The sequence below is a fragment of the Mustelus asterias genome, chromosome 19, assembly GCF_964213995.1.
Source record: "Mustelus asterias chromosome 19, sMusAst1.hap1.1, whole genome shotgun sequence".
In the NCBI taxonomy this organism is placed as follows: Eukaryota; Metazoa; Chordata; class Chondrichthyes; order Carcharhiniformes; family Triakidae; genus Mustelus; species Mustelus asterias.
Window position 1 is genome coordinate 64,834,180 of NC_135819.1, and position 19,013 is coordinate 64,853,192.

Here is a 19,013-nt window from a genome sequence, read left to right on the forward strand (position 1 = left end):
CAGGGAGCAGGACCACACATGGAGGAACAATGTTGGAGACAGTGGCAGCCAAGAATCTTCCGGCATCGACATTCCTACCATCAGTTGTCTGAGCGGCAGTGCCGGAGAACACTGCGTCTGTCCCGGGGACAGTGGACCATCTCTGCCACATACTGCATGGGCTGGCATCCCACTGGAGGGCACCCAATGCCTGTGGCCCATAAACTTACAGCCGCTCTGAACTTTTATGCCTGCGGTTCATCCCAGGGCAGTGCAGGGGACATCTGGAGCACCTCCCAGTCTGCCACGCACACATGTATTAGGGAGGTGACAGATGCCCATTATGCCAGGGCTGATATGTTTATCAACTTCGATTGCAACCAGGTGAGCCAAGATGGTGGCTGGTACATTGGCACAGTGGTTAGCACTGCTGCCTCACAGTGCCAGGGACCCGGGTTCAATTCCAGTCTTGGGTGACTGTCTGTGTGGAGTTTGCACGTTCTCCCCGTGTCTGCGTGGGTTTCCTCTGGGTGCTCCGGTTTCCTCCCACACTTCAAAGATGTGCGGGTTAGATGGATTGGCCATGCTAAATTGCCCCTTAGTGTCAGGGGTAAATACGTGGGGTTACGGGGATGGGGCCTGGGTGGGATTGTGGTCGGTGCAGGCTCAATGGGCTGAGTGGCCTCCTTATGCACTGTAGGGATTCTATGATTCTATGCCAGGGCCACAGGCTTCACCCACCCAGCAGGGATGCCCCAGGTACAAGGTCTGATAGACAGCACCCACATGTCTCTTCAGTCACAATGGGGGCACGCAATGTTATTCAGGAACTGCAAGGCAATCCACTCCCTCAATGTCTACCTCGTCTGCGACCACACAATGTGCATCATGCAGGTGCGCCCATTTCCTGTGGAGCGCCCATGGCGGTTACAGTTTGGGCCACTCGCTGTCTTTGAGGGAGAGCGGCGGCTGCAGGGATGGCTCCTCAGGGACAGGGGGCACCCACTCAGGAGCTGGTTGATGACACCAGGTAAAGGTTTCGAACGCCAGTGGACAGGGTCTCAGGGAGGGGGGCTGGGGTTTGGGGGGGTGGGAGGGCTTGCTGCGGCAGGGTTTCTTTACTCTGCCCTCAGTGTGAGAGAGACATCGCACCAGCATTCCCACACTCCACAGGAATGCAGTGCTGGGTGTGGACATGGCTTCACTGAGCTTGGCAGCATGAAACGACAGGGTGGAGGCTCTGAGTGAACGCAGTGATTCATTATTTGTAACTATATATAGTGGTGACCTGCCTACACTTGTGTGCCTACTTTCACTTGTACCATCACTTCTGAATCTTCCTCAGCCTCCCACTATGTCTAGGTGCTTTCCCAGGGCCTGCTGCTGAGGTTCAGGTGGCCCGCTGACTTCCACATCCTGTTGCCTGCGATGATCTTGGTGGGGGTGTGTGGGGCGGAGGGGGGGGGGGGGGGGGTGGGGGCTGGATTTTGAGGGCCCTGGCCTGCTTTCAAGCAGCATAGTTTTGGGGGCTGGAGGAGTGTGACGGACAGGAAGGGGGGGACTCAGGAAGGCTGGACAGCCTCAGGGTCCCCTGGGTGGAACAACCTGGGCTGTTCACCAGACTATCCTCATCCTTTCTGGTGCCTGATGGGCCCAGTGTTTTTCCATGGGACAGAGGGGCAGCTGGAGTGAGATCCAGAATCTCCGCCACTCTCTGGCTCTGACACTCATGGGTTCCCACCAGTGCCTGCACCCCACAGATGAAGCCCTGCACCACGGAGTTCATGCTCTCAGACGTGGAGGTCATGAGGTGAAGCATGATGCGGACACCTCCTGCCATGGAATGCATGTCCTGTGCCAAGGTCTCCACTGTGGACGCTATCCTCACAGTGTTGGCCTCAGTGCGCTGAAGTGACAGCACCATCCCCTCGGATAGAAGGCGATGGGACTCCCCCAGTCTGCCTTGCACTCCGAGGAAGGCGGTCATCCCTCCCTGATATTCGCGACTCTGCCTTTGCAGTTCCATCAGCTCTGGGATGACCGGACCCACGGGCACGTCATCAACCAGGGACCCAGCAGAGTCCCGATCCTCCGAATGCCGGTTCCCTGGAACGTTCCTGCCTCCATCTGCTGTGGATCTTCCATTGCCAGGTGCTCACCAGTGGGGGCCCCAGAAGCCTGTCTACTTAGTGATCCCACTGAGGTGTGAGTATCTGCGCTGGGGCTGGGTGTAGGTGACAGTGTGACGCCTCTTCAATGGTGGGGTTGGAGAAGTCTTCCTCCGAGCTGCTCGAGTCCAGTGGGTCCAGGAGCTGTGAGAATGGTCCCACCTGCTCTGCCGGCAGGGAGATGGCATTAGCGCATTCCCGGGGATAAAGGAGGGAGCATGGATTACTCACTTAAGATTTGAGGAGTGACTGCGTGTCTTGAGGACTCTCATGTTTGTCTGCTACCCTCACTTCACCACCAGCGCACTCTTCCTCCACCCGGCCAGCTCCAGGGCTCTCTTTTCAAGTGGTGGGAGGATGCTGAGCTCTGGCCTTACTCCGGCTGGGTGGGTTTGCTGATGCTTGTTGTGATTTATTTTGACCTGAGATAGGGAGAGTGTAGGCAGCAGTGTTGACATTTACATTGGTGATGAGGAGTGGGAGTTGGAGTGTAAGAAGCATGGCAGCGGGTGGGGGGGGGGGGAGGAGGACCTCCTTATTGATGTTGTCAAAGCCCAAGGTGGCTGGGTGAGTGATGAAGGTGGAGCCGTGAGGGGTGTGTGAGGGGGGGTCCAGGTAAAGACTGCATGAGGCTGACTTACCCTGGCTGAGCACAGAAGATCATTCATCTTCTTGTGGCACTGATGCCCCATCCTCTTTTACAGCGAGCTGGCACTCACCAGCACTGCCACTGCGTCCCAGGCGGGGGTGGTGGTGACCTTGGTGGGAGACCTTCTCCTGGAGCCGGGGTGGAGTGCATCCCATTTCTGCTGCACTCCATCCAGAAATCTGTTGAGGGCTCCGTCTGAGAAATGCAGTGCGGGCTTCCTGTTTGCCATTCCCTGTAGTCGCTGTGGAACGAGTGCTGGGGAGCCGTTTATACGGAGTTCCCCAGTGATTGGTGAGATTAAGTGGAGCTGTGCGGGTGAATCAAATGGGGGTTGCCATAGGTACGGTGTTAATTTTGTGGCCATAATAACTTTTGTCAATGAGGCTGAAGATCCAGTTGAAAATTACGCCAGAGCTGTGAGTGTGAATCTCTCTATCTTTCTTGCCAGAACCAACACTTTGCCAAATTCTGGTAAAATCACCCTCTTTGCGTCTATTCTACCAAAACCTTTCAGAATTTTAATAACCTCTCTTAGCTCACTGCATAGCCTTCTCCTTTCAGGAGACCCAACCTGCCCTTTCTTCCCAAAGATGGGTATCATCTTTGTAAATCAGTTTTGTAACTTCTCCAATGTCCTGACATCTTTTAGACCATGAACTGTACACAGTCCTCCAGATGTGGTCTGATGCAAGTTTAGCATAAATTCTTCAGTTCTAGAAATAAAACCCACTTAATTCTTGTCTTATTTTATTTCCTCGTTAATCATTGTCACTTCCTCCAGAGATTTGTACATTTGTATTCCCAACCTCTGGGGGAGGAGTAATGGGGCACAGTTAGACTAATCACTCAAAGTAGTAATGCAGTTAAATAGGAACAACAACAATTAAAAAGCAGACTTTTGTTCAACCTGAACAGGACTTTGGTTAGCCCACACATATAGGGGACAATCTTATCAAAAAAATCGAAGTGCCGAATGAACATGAAAATGGGGGAGTTTCAGACCTGTTTTTTTGGAAAGAGAAAAAATCAAATCTTGTGACACTTAGAAAAAAAAGAGGCAAAATGTGAGTCTCGCCAGTAGGGGGAGTGGACAGAATCTATTCTCACTGGGAAGCCAGCTGCTGACGCTAGAGGTCGCTATTGTACATGTACGCTGATGTCACAAACTGAGCAGTTTGAATTAGATAGCTTTCTGTAACCATAGCTGTGACTGAAATCCCTGGGGTGTCTTCTTGGCGTGACGTTGGTGCAAAGTTTTGTAATCTAGTGTTCATCCTGGAGTTGAATAATGCTGGACTCTCTTCATAAAAAGTTCAATTTTTAAAACAATATGTCACTCCGCCAGACATTCCCCCCGCCCCCCCCATCCCACTCCACTGATCGCCGCCCCCAATCACGCACCTCTCCGATCGCCTCCCTGGTTGTGCCCCCCGCCAGCCGATTGCCATTTCCGTTCACCCCCCTGGCCGATTACCACCCCCATTCACCCCTCCCTGAACGATCACTGCCTCCATTCACCACCCCATTGATTGCCACCCTGGCGATCCCCTATTGCAGAGTGCGCAGCTCCTCACGTGCTGCCTCCCCGTCTGGTCCTGCCTGTTGGCACTGCCCGGTGCCCAGTAGGCAGTGCCAGGGTGTCATTCATGGAATGTGGCCAGGCTAGCATTTATTGCCTATCCCTAATTGCCCTTGATAAGAGCTTTCTTCAACTGCTGCAGCCCATCTAGTGCAGTACACCCACAGTGCTGTTAGGAAGGGAGTTCCAGGATTTTGATCTAGTGTCAGTCAAGGAATAACGACATATTTCCAAGTTTCGATGCTGTGTGACTTAGAGGGGAACTTGCAGGTGATGGTGTTGCCATGTATCTGCTGCCCTTGTCCTTCGAGGTGGCAGAGGTCATAGGTTATTCCACCCCTGCCTCTGATCGTCTGTGGTTGAAATGTTCATTTTGGCCTTTATGACTATTACAACACATCTCTGGCTGTTCTCCCGTGTTCTACACTTATAAACCTGAGGTCATCCAAATTTCTACTGCCCAGACCCGAGGTCACCCCAGTTCATGTTCAACCAGCACACCTGTGCCCAATGAATTACCCTGGCTCGAAGTTAAGCAATTGATTTTAAAATTCTCTACCTTGTTTTCAAATCATTCCATATCCTTATCCTCCCTATCTTTCTAATCTCCAACCCGAGAACTCTCTGAGATATCCACACTCCTCCAGTAATGGCCCCCTGAGTATACTTGACTTTAATCTCTTCACCAGTAATCACCTTCAGCTGCCAAGGCTTTAATAGAGTCATAGAGGTTTCCATAGAAACATAGAAGATAGGAGCAGAAGGGGGCCAGTTAGCCCTTCGAGCCCCCTCCACCATTCATCACCATTATGGCTGTTCGTCCAACTCAATAGCCTAATCCTGCTTTTTTCCTATAACCTTTGATCCCATTCACCCCAAGTGCCATATCCAGCCGCCTCTTGAATACATTCAATGTTTTGGCATCAACTACTTCCTGTGGTAATGAATTCCACAGCTCACCACTCTTTGGGTGAAGAAATGTCTCCTCATCTCCGTCCTAAATGGTCCACCCTGAATCCTCAGACTGTGACCCCTGGTTCTGGACTCCCCCACCATTGAGAACATCCTCCCTGCATCTACCCTGTCAAGTCCTGTTAGAATTTTATAAGTCTCTCTGAGATCCCCCCTCATTCGCCTGAACTCCAGCAAAAACAATCCTAACCGAGTCAATCTCTCCTCATACATCAGTCCCGCCATCCCCGGAATCAGCCTGGTAAACCTTACAGCATGTAAGCAAGCTCTTCGGCCCAACTCTATACCCACCTTACCCATGTAACTGTCTAAATGCTTTTTAAAAGACGAGATTGTACCTGCCTCTACAACTATCTCTGGCAGCTCGTTCCAGACACTCACCACCCTCTGTGTGAAAAAAGTTGCCCCTCTGGACACTTCTGCATCTCTCCCCTTAAACCTATGCCCTCTAGTTTTAGACTCCCCTACCTTTTGGAAATCTCTGCGATTTCCTCCCCATCCATCTTTTTTGCTTCTCGATCTCTCATTCTTCCTTTAAGATGTTTGTTGAAGCATACCTCTTTGACCACAATTTTAGTTATCGAGTCTAATACCTCACAATGTGGCTTGTGTAAATTTTGTTGGTAATGTTCTTGTGAATCACCTTGGAACTTGTTTTTGAAGAGTATAACCCGGTGTGGCACCCAATGATCCTGGCAGAACACAAAGCGAGAATCAGTGAGCAGATATCAATGAGTAAATGCTGCTTGGTTGCATCATTGACAACACCTTCCATCACTCTACTGATGATGGATAGTAGTAGACTGATGGGCAGTAACTGGTCAGACTTCATTTGCCCAGTTTTTTGCAGAGAGGACTTACCTGGGCAATTTCCACATCGTCACACAAGATGCCATTGTTGTAACTATACTGGAGCAGCTTAGAACATAGAACATAGAAAAACTACAGCACAAACAGGCCCTTCGGCCCACAAGTTGGGCCGAACACATCCCTACCTTCTAGACCTACCTATAACCCTCCATCCCATTAAGTCCCATGTACTCATCCAGGAGTCTCTTAAAAGACCCTATTGAGTTTGCCTCCACCACCACTGACGGCAGTCGATTCCACTCGCCCACCACCCTCTGTGTGAAAAACTTACCCCTAACATCTCCCCTGTACCTACCCCCCAGCACCCTAAACCTGTGTCCTCGCGTAGCAGACATTTCCACCCTGGGAAAAAGCCTCTGAGAGTCCACCCGATCTATGCCTCTCAACATCTTATACACCTCTATTAGGTCTCCTCTCATCCTTCGTCTCTCCAAGGAGAAAAGACCGAGCTCCCTCAGCCTATCCTCATAAGGCAGCTTAGATATGGATGTGGCTGGTTCTGGAGCACAAAATCCTCAAACCCATGCCTGGGATATTGGTGGGGCCCTCGGCCTTCGCAGTATCCAGTGCCTTCAGCCATTGTTGGTATCACGCGGAGTAAATAAAATTGGCTGAAACGACGGGAATCTATGTTGATGGGGACCCCAGGAGGAGGATGAAATGGATCATTCACCTGGTATTGCTGGTTGCAGATGGTTGCAATCATTTCAGTCTTGTCTTTTGCACTGATGTAGTGGAGGAGAACCTGATTTTAACACATATAAATAAATTTCAATCTATTTAACCACTCCCCTTGCGTGATATGTCCCCCATGGGATATTTACATCTCGTCAATGTAACGTCACATTGGCGAAGTTTACAACAGGTTCACCCAGACGTCATGGGGATCCCCCGGGGGCACCAAGGTCACTATAGCCCCTGGGGAAGTGGAGAGGGGGTTTTGGGGGGAGGGGGCAATGCCAGTGATGATCGGGCAGGGGGGGTGGGATTGGGGAGACGATACCAGTGATGATCAGGCAGTGGGAGAAAGGGAGCGATGCTGGTGATGATCGAGGGGAGGGCTGCCGGGGGGGTTGGGGGATGGTGGGGGTGGGGGGGGGGGGGTGCGGGGTGCGTGGAGTGATGATCGAGACCGATGGGGAGAGAGGAAGGAGGAGGTGACAAGGTGAATGATGAAACGATGTTTCCTCTTGTGGGTGAATCTAGAACTACGAGCACTGTTTTAAAACATCTTTATTGGACAGACATGAGGAAAACAAAATCCTCTCAGAGGGTTGTGCAACATTAGAACTCTCTGCCTCAGAAGCCGGTGGAAGGGAGGTCACTGAATGTCTTTAAGACAGAGCTAGATAGATTGTTGTTAGGCAGGGGAATGGAAGGAGGTTGAAGGAATGTGAAACCTGAAGCACAAACTGATTAGTCAGGATCTTATCGTATGGCTGAGCAGACTCGAGGGGCCGAATGGCCTGCTTCTGCTCCTATATGTTTGTAAGTGCTCAGCATGGAAGACTACTGGTTATTCAGCTGAGGGAGAGTTAAAATGGTGATCAGCAGGAGGTTTCCTTGCCCATGTTGACTTGATGCCATGGGACTGTATAGGGTCAGGACTCAATGTTGAGGGCTCCCTATGCCACTCTCCCTTGACTGTTTACCACTGCACATCTGGTGCTAGTGGGACAGGACATATCCAGAGATGGTGATGGAGGAGTCTAGATCATTGTCTGTAAGGTATGATTCCGTGATTGTGATTATGACAGGCTGTTTCTTGACTAGTCTGTGGACAACTCCCCCAATTTTGACACAAAGACCCCAGATGTTAGTGAGCAGAACATTGCAGGGTAAACTGGGCAGAATGTGCCTTTGTCCTTTCTGGTGTCTATGTCATTGCAAGCAAGTCCCCACAAAATGGCTGCCACTAGGCCTTTCAAATATGTAAATTGGCCGCCTGCCCCCAGTTGGTGGGCAGCCCGGCTGCCAGCATTCCCACTTCTGGGAATATTCCCTGGCTGACATAAACACAACGGGCCTCCTTCCCAACACTATTCACCACTATTTTCTCAACACTCCCATCTCTCAGCCCATCTCCAATGATTCACACTGCCTCCATCTTCCCAGCCACGGTATCACTGAATAGAATCTTGGTTGAGTGGCCAACAATGGAAAATGGATTGGGCAGGCGGAGGGGCGGGGGGGGGGGGGGGGGGGGGTGGAGGGGGGGCTTGGGGGAGGAAGGATTCTCAATCCAGTTAGAATGTCATTGAAGGATATGAATACAATCTTCCTCAGTAATATTGCCACTTTGTAGATTAAAGGATGAACAGGTTGAGATGTTTTAAAATGATTATAGGATTTGTTAGGATGGATAGAGAGGCAATTATTTATTCTATGATGAGCCTTGGCATGTTAAAATTCAAGCTTAGCCATACAGGAAGTACCTCTTTACACAAACGGTTGTTTGATCCCTGTCCCAAAAAATCTGTTCAGGCGAGAGATGGATATAAAAATTCAAAAACTTCAGAGATTGATAGATTTTTGTTAGGTAAGGGTTAGGATTAGAAAACCACAATGGCTAAATAGATTTAAGAGACAGTTTAGCCATTATCTAGTTAAAAGGTGTAATGTCCTAACTATGTTGTGGGTTTTAACAGGAAGAAAAGAACATGGTTTGCACATGTAGATTCAAATAACAACACAACAGGTTTTATTGAGGAGCTGCTCATTCTGCACTGAATCATACAATCATAGAATCATAGAAACCCTACAGTACAGAAAGAGGCCATTCGGCCCATCGAGTCTGCACCGACCACAATCCCACCCAGGCCCTACCCCCATATCCCTACATATTTACCCGCTAATCCCTCTAACCTGAAAACTGAAAGTTTAACAAAACTGAAAGTAATACAGCAGCCTAAGCACACACCCTAAATACTCCACCATCAAATCATGTGATTAGCTCTTAAAGGAGCCTGCACACTTTTTTACGTATATAACACCCCTCCCTCTTTACTTCTGTGGTCATGACAACAAATTACTATGATGTCATACACAGGATCAATAACACTCTGGACACAGTACTATGCACCATTAATCATTATACACAGTCAATCAGAAAGTCGATCAGGAGGACACCTATTTCTCTTTGGTTGTATACGACTTTCTGGAATTAGGTTGACCTTTACCCTAGAGTGTGATTTGGAACTTCAGTAGATACTTCTCTTGGAACTATTTCCACATCAGTCTCATGTGGTATAGTAGCATTGGCACAATCGTCAGGCAACTCAGATTCAATTAACTCTTCCACAGGTAGTATTCACAATAATAGGGACTAAAGAAGTTGGTAATTCTGGAGATGATTTTGAGAAAGCGTTGAGATGAAAACAATTGGTCACCATGACGTTGCCAAACTAGTTCATCTTCAGTTTGAACCGTGTAAGAAAGTGGGCCCGTTTTTGCTTAAACTATGGCTGGTATCCATTTCTCACTCGTGGCACAATTATGCGCTAACACTCGATCTCCTAGTTCAAACGAGTGTTGTTTTGTCCTCAGTTCTAGTTTAGCAACTTGAGGTTGTTGTTGGTGCTCTGCTATCTCTGAAGTTTCTGGAGGTAATAACAAATCAAACGTAGTTCTCAACTTTCTCCTTAAGAGTAGTGTTTTTATAAGATGCCAAAAAGCTCTTCATATAACGTGATAACAAACCTTGAAGCTTTTAAAGAATGTTTCAAAGATTGTACAAATCTTTGAGCTGATCCATTGGATGAGAGATGGTAAGGTGCAGATTTTATATACTGAATACCATTTGCTTTGAGATAATCCTCAAACTCTTGTGAAGTAAACCATGAACCATTATCATTAACAATCTGTTCTGGTTTACCAATCTTGCAAAACAATTGTCAAGTTTTTCAAGATGTAGTGGATCTCATGATAACAACTTCTGGCCACTTTGAGTGTGCATCAATTATGACTAAGAACATGGAACCCTCAAACAGATCTGCAAAATCTACATGAAATCATTGCTATGGCACATTACGTCACTCCCAAGTGTGTAAAGCTGGTAACGATGGTGTATTTCTTATTCATGCACAGGACTGACACTCTCCCAATTGTTCTTCAATCTGAGCATCCAGACCTGGCCACCAAAAATAATTACACGCTAATTCCTTCTTCCAGACTATACCAGGATGACCTTCATGTAATTATTCAATAACTCTTCCATGTTGACTAGGAGGAATGATCACTTGGATTCTCCACAATAGACACCAACCTTGGACAGACAACTTAAGTTTGCTTGACCCATGTGGTTTCAAATCAGGAATGGACAATGCGTTCCAGCTCTTGTTCTTTTCAATACCATATCCATCATCTTCCCTATCACCGGATCATTTCTGGTATGTCTCTGGACTTGAGAAGCTGTCATAGACAAATGATCTGCTAGTGAAAAGTAAAGGATATTAGCAAAACTAGTTGGTGGCATCTGCATCAATAGGTAAAGGTAAGTGTGATAATGCATCAGTATTAGCATAGCACTCTGACTAATGATACTTCATATTGTAAGAATGTGAAGATAGGATCAATGACTATCTTTGCAATCGAGCAGCAGCTAACAATGGTATACATTTATACAACCCAAAAATAGTAGTTAAGGGTCAATGATTAGTCAATAATGTGAAATGACGGCCACATAAATAATGATGAAACTTTCGTATGCCAAAAATTATACTCAATGTTTCTTTTTCTAGCTGTGTATAGTTAGTTTCAGCACCAGTCAGAGTACACAAAACAAAAGCTATTGGTCATTCTACTCCTGAAGGCATAATATGTGAAACCACTGCCCCTACTCCATAAGGTGAAGCTTCAGATTAAAATGAACCAATACTTCAGACTTCTGCAAAGCATCTTTGACATTCTTGTATGCTTTCTCACATTCTGTTGTCCAGTCCCATGACTGTTTCACACACAGAAAATTATGCAATGGTTTCAATAATGTAGCTAAGTTAGGAGCACATTTACCATAATAATTTACTAATCCCAGAAAGGACCACAATTGCATCACATTCATCGGATATGGTGCTTCTAAAATAGCATCCATCTGCTTTGATGCTTTATGTAGGCCTTTACTATCAATAATGTGACCTAAATACTGGACTGACATCTGGAAGAACAAAGAACAAAGAACAAAGAACAATACAGCACAGGAACAGGCCCTTCGGCCCTCCAAGCCCGCGCCGCTCCCCGGTCCAGGATTGAATCCTGAATCCAGGATCCCCGCCCAATTTTCCTGCCTATCTACATCCTAATATCCTATCCACCGAGCTGTCCCTCACAGCTACGATGCTTTGTTCATCACAACCTATTAACTCACCCCCACCCCCCCCCATTCCAGACCATGTGATCTCCAGGGAGAGGCAAAAACCCAGAGTGAAAACCCCAGGGCCAATATGGGGAAAAAAAAATCTGGGAAATTCCTCTCCGACCCCCTGAGGCGATCGAAACGAGTCCAGGAGATCACACTGGCCTGATCAGAAAATGCTTCCCAACCCTATTCATTTCCACTTTCCATTTCCACATGTCACACTTTTTCTTGATATGCAGACCATGTTCTTGAAGACGTTCCAATGTTGCTTCTAAGTAATTCAAATGCTCTTGTTCACTGAACCCTGTAATTAGATTATCATCAAGGTAACATGGGGAGGCAATGGCCTAATGGTATTATCGCTAGACTATTAATCCAGAAACTCAGATAATGTTCTGAGGACCCAGGTTCAAATCTCATTACTTCGATGGTGGAATTTGAATTCAATAAAAATATCTGGAATTGAGAATCTCTTGATGACCATGAAACCATTGCTGATTTTCGAAAAAAAACATTTGGTTCACTCATGTCTTTTAGGGAAGGAAGTCTGCCATCCTTACCTGATCTGGTCTACATGTGACTCCAGAGCCACAGCAATGTGGTTGACTCTCAACTGCCCTCGGGCAACGAGGGATGGGCAATAAATGTTGTAAGAAGTCTCACAACACCAGGTTAAAGCCCAACAGGTTTATTTGGTAGCAAAAGCCACTAGCTTTCGGTGCGCTGCTCCTTCATCAGGTAAGTGGGATTTCAGTTCACAAACAGGGCATATAGAGACACAAACTCAATTTACAAAATAATGATTAGAATGCGAGTCTTTACAGGTAATCAAGTCTTAAAGGTACAGACAATGTGAATGGAGAGAGGGTTAAGCACAGGTTAAAGAGATGTGTATTGTCTCCAGCCAGGACAATTAGTGAGATTTTGCAAGCCCAGGCAAGTCATGGGGGTTACAGATAGTGTGATATGAACCCAAGATCCCGGTTGAGGCCGTCCTCATGTGTGCGGAACTTGGCTTTCAGTCTCTGCTCAGCAACTCTGCGTTGTCGTGTGTCTTGAAGGCTGCCTTGGAGAACGCTTACCCGAAGATCAGAGGCCGAATGCCCGTGATCGATGAGTGTTCCCCAACAGGAAGAGAAAACTCTTGCCTGGTAATTGTCGAGCAGTGTTCATTCATCCGTTGTCGTAGCATCTGCATGGTCTCCCCAATGTACCATGCCTCGGGACATCCTTTCCTGTTGTTGCAGGTGTTGCACTGTTTTGTAATCGGCCAATCTGTTGAAAGAAATCCAATTAAGTTTATTCTTCTCCAAACATGATCTCCCAAATACAACTGGAAAATTACCACAGACCAGATGGAGAGACAACTCTGCTGTTTGTCCACTCAGCTCTATATTGACCATGGTGTAACCTTTTATCAGCACAATCTCTTCCATGCACATTCTTAAAGTCACATCAGCTGGTTTTAAAGGAAGATGCTTCAGCTTTTGCTGGTATGTAGTCTCAGGAATTAAAGATACAGGTTCTCCACTCAACTTTGGAATCACCCAGAATCTATCTGATTCACCCTGTAGAACTTGGAAACATAGAAAAACTACAGCACAAAGCAGGCCCTTCGGCCCCACAAGTTGTGCCGAACATATCCCTACCTTTTAGGCCTACCTATAACCCTCCATCCCATTAAGTCCCATGTACTCATCCAGGAGTCTCTTAAAATACCCTATTGAGTTTGCCTCCACCACCACTGACGGCAGCCGATTCCACTCGCCCACCACCCTCTGTGTGAAAAACTTCCCCCTAACATCTCCCCTGTACCTACCCCCCAGCACCTTAAACCCGTGTCCTCTCGTAGCAGCCATTTCCACCTTGGGAAAAAGCCTCTGAGAGTCCACCCGATCTATGCCTCTCAACATCTTATATACCTCTATTAGGTCTCCTCTCATCCTACGTCTCTCCAAGGAGAAAAGACCGAGCTCCCTCAGCCTATCCTCATAAGGCATGCCACTCAATCCAGGCAACATCCTTGTAAATCTCCTCTGCACCCTTTCAATCTTTTCCACATCTTTCCTGTAATGAGGCGACCAGAACTGAGCACAGTACTCCAAGTGGGGCATATAGCTGCATCATTATCCCCGAACTCCTAAACTCAATCCCTCGATTGATAAAGGCCAGCACACCATACGCCTTCTTAACCACCTCCTCCATCTGCGGGGCCGATTTTAGAGTCCTATGGACCCGGACCCCAAGGTCCTTCTGATCCTCTACAGTACTAAGAGTCTTTCCCTTTATATTGTACTCCTTCATCCCATTTGACCTGCCAAAATGGACCACTACGCATTTATCTGGGTTGAAGTCCATCTGCCACTTCTCCACCCAGCCTTGCATCCTATCTATGTCCCTCTGTAACTTCTGACATCCCTCCAGACTATCCACAACCCCACCAACCTTCGTGTCGTCGGCAAACTTACCAACCCATCCCTCCACTTCCTCATCCAGGTCATTTATGAAAATGACAAACAGCAAGGGTCCCAGAACAGATCCCTGGGGCACACCACTGGTGACTGACCTCCATTTAGAAAAAGACCCATCTATACCCACTCTCTGCCTCCTTTGGGCAAGCCAGTTCTGGATCCCATGCCCTCTCACTTTTTCTAGAAGCCTTGCATGGGGGACCTTATCGAATGCCTTGCTAAAATCCATATAAACCACATCTACCGCCTGCCCTTCGTCAATGTGTTTAGTCACATTTTCTAAGAACTCCACTAGGCTCGTAAGGCAATGTATAGGTAAGATGTTCAGTCTGAGCTCTTCATCATATTTCTGGACATTCTTTTCTTCACAGTCATAATTCCTTTCTCCCATGTTGTAAATTATTTTTCTAGAATGCAACTTGTTCTGCTTAAAGGTACCCAAGATTCTTCTTCTGAATATTCTTCTCAGGGGAAGCTGATCCAGTCCAACGAGCGTTTTTGGGATGTGACCCGTTTTGCCACATTTCTTGCATTGACTATCCTTGCTCCAGCATTTAGCTGCTGGATGGCCCATTTTGGCACGTCTGTGACATGCCTGATGATGTTTTGACTTCTTACAGGCAGTTCCCAACTTGTGATCTTCATTCTGCGCCAAATTGTGAAGCCTCTTAAGCAGCCAGTTCAATCGACATTGCCATTTCTGCTGCTACTGCTTCTTCAAAGTCAAAACATATTCAGTAAACAATCTTCTTTCAAAAGCCTCATTTTAGAGACTACAAACTAGACAATCTCGAATACTATCTTTTAATGACTTGCCAAACTCAATGTTGTGCCAGCCTTTTTAAGGTTGCCACAAACTGAGCAATGCTTTTTGCCTTCCACTTGATTCATTCGCTGAAACCTGAACAGTTCTGCAATGATCCATGGTTTTGGACAGTAATGCTCTCCAAGGATCTTTGTCAAGTTTTGGTTCCTCGCTTTGTTGGATGAACCAAGCTCCAGCCAAGTATCAGCTGATAGCCAAGTTCCGCACACACGAGGACGGCTTCAACCGGGATATTGGGTTCATGTCCCACTATTTGTAACCCCCACAGAGTTTCACTGGCTGTCTTGTCTGGAGACAATACACATCTTTTTAGCCTGTCTTGATGCTCTCTCCACTCATGCTGTTTTGTTCCTTAAAGACTTGATTAGTTGTAAGTATTCGCATTCCAACCATTATTCATGTAAATTGAGTTTGTGTCTTTATATGCTCTGTTTGTGAACAGAATTCCCACTCACCTGAAGAAGGGGCTTGCAGCTCCGAAAGCTTGTGTGGCTTTTGCTACCAAATAAACCTGTTGGACTTTAACCTGGTGTTGTTAAACTTCTTACTGTGTTTACCCCAGTCCAACGCCGGCATCTCCACATCATTGCTTCATCATGCCATGAGGCTGGCAGTATTCCAACCATAGTATCCACTCTGCACATTTAGTGCAGGGGCTCCCTCTGATGGATGCTCTAAGTATAGCATGATGTGGAGATGCCGGCGTTGGACTGGGGTAATCACAGTAAGGAGTCTGACAACACCAGGTTAAAGTCCAACAGGTTTATTTGGTAGCAAATAGCACTAGCTTTCGGAGCGCTGCTCCTTCGTCAGGTGAGTGGGAGATCTGCTCATACACAGCAAACAGGGCATATAAAGACACAAACTCAATTTACAGAATAATGAATAATGATTGGAATGCGAGTCTTTACAGCTAATCAAGTCTTAAAGGTACAGACAATGTGAATGGAAGGAGCATTAGCACAGGTTAAAGAGATGTGTATTGTCTCCAGACAGGACAGCCAGTGAGTCTTTGCAAGCCCAGGCAAGTCGTGGGGGTTACAGATAGTGTGACATGAACCCAAGATCCCGGTTGAGGCCGTCCTCATGTGTGCGGAACTTGGCTATCAGTTTCTGCTCAGCGACTCTGCGCCGTCGTGTGTTGTGAAGGCCGCCTTGGAGAATGCTTACCCGAATATCAGAGGCCGAATGCCCGTGACCACTGAAGTGCTCCCCAACAGGAAGAGAACAGTCTTGCCTGGTGATTGTCGAGCGGTGTTCATTCATCCATTGTCGTAGCGTCTGCATAGTTTCCCCAATGTACCATGCCTCATCTCACATGAGAACACCATCCACCAGGTACACGGTACCTACTCTTGCAACTCGGCCAACGTTGTCTACCTGATACGCTGCAGGAAAGGATGTCCCGAGGCATGGTACATTGGGGAGACCATGCAGACGCTACGACAACGGATGAATGAACACCGCTCAACAATCACCAGGCAAAACTGTTCTCTTCCTGTTGGGGAACACTTCAGCGGTCACGGGCATTCGGCCTCTGATCTTCAAGTAAGCGTTCTCCAAGGCGGCCTTCACAACACACGATAGCGCAGAGTCGCTGAGCAGAGACTGATAGCCAAGTTCCACACACATGAGGACGGCCTAACCCGGGATCTTGGGTTCATGTCACATTATCTGTAACCCCCACGACTTGCCTGGACTTGCAAAGTCTCACTGGAGACAATACATATCTCTTTAACCTGTGCTAATGCTCCCTCCACTCACATTGTCTGTACCTTTAAGACTTGATTACCTGTAAAGACTTGCATTCCAATCATTATTCATTATTCTGTAAATTGAGTTTGTGTCTTTATATGCCCTGTTTGGCTGTGTATGAGCAAATCTCCCACTCACCTGACGAAGGAGGTGCGCTCCGAAAGCTAGTGCTATTTGCTACCAAATAAACCTGTTGGACTTTAACCTGGTGTTGTTAGACTCCTTACTAAGTATAGCAGCCAAGGAATACCGTCAACAGGAGGGCATCAACCTGTAATGTTTTACCCGTTTCACTTCCCACAGATGCTGCTTTGATTCTTTTCATTCTTCTTTCTATTAGGTCAGCCTTCTTTTCCCATCACTAATTGCCCTTAAGAAGGCAGTGTTGAGTCACTTTCTTGAACTGCTGCAGTCCATGTGAAGTGCTCTTAGTTTAAAAATGTGAACATTGTAAGTATCACAGGTAGGCTTACATTCACAATGCAATGAAGTGACTGTGAAAATCCCCTAGTCACACACTCCGGCGCCTGTCGGGTACACAGAGGGTGAATTTAGCATGGCCAGTGCACCTAACCAGCACGTCTTTCAGACTGTGGGAAGAAACCGGAGCACCCGGAGGAAACCCATGCAGACACGGGGAGAATGTGCAGACACCACACAGACAGTGACCCAAGCCGGGAATCGAACTCGGATCCCTGAAGCTGTGAGGCAGCAGTGCTAACCATTGTGCCACCATGCCGAGCTCCAGGATTTTGACCCAGCAACAGTGAAGGAACAGCGATATATTTCTAAGTCAGATAGTGAGTGACTTGGAGGGGAATGTGCAGGTAGTCATGTTCCAGTGTGTCTGCTGTCTTTGTCCTTCTAGGTGGCAGAGATTACAGGTTTGGAAGGTGCTGTTGTTTCAACAATGATAAACCATTGAATGTCAAGGGGAGATGGTTGGATTCTCCCTTGTTGGAGATGGTCATCGCCTGGCACTTGTGTGACATTAATTTTACTGCTACTTAGCAGCCCAAGGTCACATGAGTGTTTGCAGAATTTCCCCTTTCTATTTCAGATGTCCAGAATCAGCAGCATCGAGTTTGGAGAAAAGAGGAAATCTGTGGTATTGAACAGAGATCCCTCAGCTTTTCGGGTCTTTCTGAGCTCCCAGCAGGAATGGGAATGTTATCAATGATCGTAGTTTGTGTTGTAATGTTCTTCCATTTGTCGACTGCCTATATATTGGTCACTTTAGTGGATAAAGTCGGATAGAACATATTTTTGACCCAGCAAATCTGAGCGGGGTTTTTGTGAGAGCAATGCAGAATACAAGCTGAAAGAAAGAAAGGAAACACTTGCATTTTTCATGGTTGCCAAACACCTCCAAGTGCTTTACAGCCAATGCAGTGCTTTTTGAAGTGTAGATCATGAGCAGATAATGTTTTTGTGATGTTGATGAGGATGAAATATTGGAACTCCCCTGACCTTCTTTGAAATAGTACCATGGGAAATTTTACATGTACCCGAGCAGGCAGATGGGGGCTTGGTTTAACATCTCGTCTGAAAGGTGGCACCTGCAACAGTGTTGTACTCCCTCAGTGCTGCACTGGAACGTCAGCTTTGATTATTGTACTCGCAAACCCTGGAATGGGATTTGAATGCAAACCCAAGGTGTTACAAACTGAGCCACAACTGACACTGGAGTGACATACTCCAGAACACCATTGAATCTTTCCAATGGACAGAATGAGCTTGTGAACTGCGTTTGTTTAAAGTTTGCATTATTCCTGTAAACATCTAAAAGTAATCCCACTGCACTTTCCATGAGTCCTGTTCCTTCCTCTGCTCTAAGTACTGATCCACCTTTTTCTTAAATGATGCACTGTTCTCTACTCCACTCCCGATGACTTGGCCTTTCATGCTCCATCGTCGTACTTTATGAAGATTAATACTCCTGATCTCTCGCCTTGCTTTCATTGCACTGACGGATTGTCCTTCATTGCTGAATCCTCGTTCATCTCATCAAAACCTTTCACAAATTTACCTCCATTAATTCTCCCTTTGTCCTGTGGGAATCAATCTTAGTATCCCAGGTTTGTCCTCATAACCATCATTCTCCATCCCTGGTGTTATCCTGGGGAATCTAGACTGCACGCTCTCTGTGGTTTTAATGTCCTTTCAATAATGAACTGTCCAAAGCTGTTCGTGGTTCTCTAACCGGTCCTACAGAAATGTTGCAGATATGTAACATCATCTCTTAAACCATTCTGAAATGGACTTCAGGTCCGATTAAAATGTCTCTTAATAATCATTACACTTAGTGTATTGTTATATGGGACGCATCATTAGTGGTAACAGGTAGTTACCATTGGTGTTGTTAAACTTCAAATATCGCAATCCAAAGAT